This window comes from Crinia signifera, chromosome 2 (genome assembly GCF_055691185.1).
Source record: "Crinia signifera chromosome 2, ASM5569118v1, whole genome shotgun sequence".
NCBI lineage: Eukaryota > Metazoa > Chordata > Amphibia > Anura > Myobatrachidae > Crinia > Crinia signifera.
Genome location: NC_139218.1, coordinates 246,638,757 through 246,642,950, shown reverse-complemented (window position 1 = coordinate 246,642,950; position 4,194 = coordinate 246,638,757). Strand labels below are relative to the sequence as shown.

The 4,194-nt window shown below is 46.2% G+C and overlaps 1 pseudogene; it reads left to right on the top strand.

Moving 5' to 3' along the window:
* The first annotated feature begins 218 nt into the window (after positions 1-218).
* LOC146058500 (piRNA biogenesis protein EXD1 pseudogene) lies at positions 219-1,814 on the top strand (annotated as a pseudogene).
* Positions 1,815-4,194: the final 2,380 nt, after the last annotated feature.

Sequence of the window (4,194 nt, the reverse complement as noted above, 5' to 3'; positions counted from 1 at the left end):
CAGTACAGGTAAGGACTGTCTGACTTGTCTACTTGGATGCTGTCCCCAAACTAATCCTCCACCACAGTGATGGGAAGGTCCAGCATCGCAACCACCAACACTCTTTGACTCTCCTTGGGGATTTGTGATAAAATGTCTTTAGGAAGGTGTGGTTGTTTTGCAGTTGCTGCCGGCGGTGTGTGTTGTTCTTGGTCCTGTGCCTGTAATACACATTTAGCATGGACGTAGTAACTGATACCAGCTGCCTTACGAAGGTCATTGGGAAGAATATCAAATTTACAACCACAAATGAGTGCTTTCAGGGTGTGCCAATGAGTATTGATGCGAACCGTACAATCACCTTAAGAAAAGTTAAGGATTTAGCAACTGGGAAAGAAGTGCCTGGAATAGAAATCCTCTTTGGGCATACCATTCCGAAAGTGGAACCAAAAAGAATCATCTGGTCCTTCAAGTCAACACATGACAGGCCATTAAACGGGCAGTTGAGGATGAAGATGCAGACTATGTTGTGATAGACCAGTTTCAGCCTATGCTTGGTCCTGCAATTCAACATCTACAGAGCCAGAAAGTCCTGAGCTTAGGTGCAGTGGGACTGAACTTGTGCTCCCATGGAAAGTTGTGCTGGCTGCTGGTGGCTATGAAAAGATGTGTTTATAGAAACATAGATAGAAACATAGAAACATAGAATTTGATGGCAGATAAGAACCACTTGGCCCATCTAGTCTGCCCCTTTTCTAAACATGTTACCTCAAACCATATTTGATCCTTATTTTTTTGTAAGGATATCAATATGCCTATCCCAAGCATGTTTAAATTGTACTACTGTATTTGCCTCTACCACCTCTGATGGGAGGCTATTCCACTTATCTACTACTCTTTCTGTGAAGTAATTCTTCCTCAAATTTCCCCTGAATCTTCCTCCCTCTAGTTTATCCTTTTGATGTCCTTCTCTTGGGGCCTGGAGCTACAAATGGTGCTTGAAGACAAAAGAATTCTAAATGTGGTCCATGACTGTCGCTGGCTGGGGGATGTCTTGTCCCACCAATATGGGGTGGTTCTGCAATGTCTTTGATACACAGGTAGGAGATGTACAGTATACTTGTTCTTCATGGAAACCGGGGGCTTCCTTCCTAATCGTACGTGAACACTTAAGGAATGTTTGACTCGACATCTCAACATGCCATCTTCACAAGTTTCATTCCTGACTTAGAAGCAAACTTTAATAAAGGATAACCCCAATATATGACTTGATCGTCCAATGTCTACATATTTGCTGGAAGAATTGGCTCTGGAAGTCTTACACCACTTGGCTCTGCGCCTAGAAATGTTGGATGCCATGTTAGCTGATTTTACATCATTGGTTGATGGGTATTTAAAGACATATAGCCAAGGAGCAGCAGATGATTTGGGCCACAATGAGATCTGCTCAGAGCTTCCAAAAGAAATTCAGCAACTTTGTATTTTCCATCAAGTTAGGTGAGACTTACAAGCAGTTTAATAAATGATAACCCCACTATATAGCTTGATCATCCAATGTCTACACATTTGCTCAAAGAATTCTCTCTGGAAGTGTTACACCGCTTGGCTTTGTGCCTAGCACTGTTGGATGCCATGTTAGCTGATTTTATATCATTGGGGTTGGTTATTTAAATACATATAGCCAAGGAGCAACGGATGATTTGGGCCGCACTGAGATCTGCTCGGAGCTTCCAAAATAAATTGTTTTCCATTAAGTTAGGTGAGAGGAAGCAATACACAAATACATTGTCAATGGCCAAGGGTTTCATACACGGGTCAAAAAGAGAAGCCAATGAATGAAATAGATGCACTGCAGACAGGGGCGGATTGGGTTGGAAAACCAGCCCGGGAAATTTTTGGAAGCAGCCCTAATAGGGGGTGGGGTCTGCTGAGAGGCGGGGTCTGCTGAGAGGCGGGGTCTGCTGAGAGGGAAGGATGCTCTTTTCTCAGAGCTTTATCAAAAGGGAAACTTTGTTTTCCTGAAATTTTACAGTGCATAATCAGTGCTTACATAAATACCACATCCATCCAGTGGCGTAACTACTGTAAGGCAGCCCCAGCAGCCGCTTGGGGGAGCAAGAGGCAGCGGGGTCTGTGTGGGCGCCAGCACCCGCTCAACGCACTGACATGCTGCTGCCTGCCGCTGCCTGCTGGCTGAGCACCGGAGGGGAGTCAGCCATGACAGAGACGACAAATCCACCCACTGATTAATTGACTGTACACAGAGCTGGCTATTGGCTACTATGTAAAGGATGGCTGTGCGAATGGGCGTGCTAGGGCGGCCTCTCCCGCGTCTGAGCCAAGGGAAGCAGATGTGTCTGCTGGTCTCTCTGCCTCTCTACTGTTTCAGCTTCTCCGCTTGGGAAACACGCTGGAGAGGAGCCCAGGGGGCGCCACAAACTTTTTGGCAAGGGGGAGCAAAATATATAGTTATGCCACTGCATCCATCACAGCTATCAGAGGCCCTTTAGGACACAGAACTTCCCACTCTCAGCAGTCACGTTCATTTGGTGACGTCATCAGACCTCACCAAAAGTAGACAGCAACACAGACTCTGTTGCTTGGCAATGACCAGATACACGGACATGACAGAATAAGGGCCAGATTCTCTAAGCTTCAAAAGTGATAAAATGGAGAGTGATAAAGGGCCAGCCAATCAGCTCCTGACTGACATTTTTCAAACACAGCCTGTGACATGTCAGGTAGGAGCTGATTGGCTGTCTGTTTATTACTCTCCATTTTATCACTTTTGAAGCTTAGAGAATCTGGCCCTAAACAACTACATTGCACTAATACAGTGGTATCCAACCCTAATTGAGCGTGAGCTACTCGAGACAAAAAAAACAAACATTATGCCAAACACCACAATGCCTATGATACTGATACTATAGTATGCTGCAGACTGTAATGCCCCTGACACATTATGCCTCACATTGCAATGCCCCTCACACCTAATGCATACCTCCCAACTTTGACTGCATAGAAAGGTACAGAAAGGTATAGAATTTTGAGGGCATAATTTTTGTTGGTGTGAGGGCATGGCCAGTGCTGTGTGAACTGCTGGCTGTGCCCCCAGCGCCTCTGCCTGCCTGGCGGCCACAGCAGCAGGGCCGCAGACGTCGGCAGGTGGGTGGCCGGACATACAGGCGGTGGGCGGGCAACAGTGGTCGAGCCACCCATTTTGCTCAGGCGAGCTACTGATACCTCACGAGCGACGGGTTGACGACCACTACACTAATACATAGTAGTAAATATCATATCACACAGTATAAAAGCACAATTGCCCGTGGTAATCAGTTACTTATGTTAATGCAAACAAAAAACATAATGAAAGCATGAATCAAAAAACAGAAAGATAAGCAATAAATGATTAAAATATTAAATCAATAACATCGAACAGACATTAGTTGTACTTCAAGATAGTGCCTTTAAGATAAAGGGCAATATTCAATGCCACCGGCGAGGGATTTGTGCAGTGAGGATGGCTTTTTTTCTTCAAGGATCGCAGAACACAAGCCATCTTCGCCGTCTAACTCTCTCACCGGCTGCTTGCTGTATTCAATGTTCCAGGGAAATCCTCGCCGTCAGAGCACAGCGATGATTCCCCGGAATGGCGAGGTTCGCTGCAAATGCAGCAAGCCCACTGCATTTTGTAGCGAGCTCCGCCGTTTTGATGGCTTCACTCACTGTTTCCACCTCACTGAAAAGAACCAGCGAGGTGGGAACGGCGAGTGAAGGGCTGTTGGTTGAATACTGGGGGCAAGCCTGAGCCATGATGGTGAGCTATCAGCACTGCTCTCGGTCATAGTTCGCCCTCAGCGCATTGAATACACTTCATAAGAACACTTGCTGTAAAGCACACATATAATCCTGACCCGCGACACGGCCTCATTACCATGAAAACGCACAGCAACATGAAACATTGGGTGTTCGCACATGGTAATGGGGCTGCCTGGCACTCTCCGCCCTTCTCCACCCCCCGCTTGCTGTCCTGGATGTGTGCACCCAGCGAGCAGAATGTTCGTCGTGGGTGCACGCACCCTGCGTCTGCACATGTGCAGACGCACACAATCAGTCCCAAGTGTGAACATGCGGTGGACCAAATCAATCAAAAAAAGGTCCCTTATAAAAGGCATAATGTAAATATATATATATAAAAAGATAGATTAGATAGAT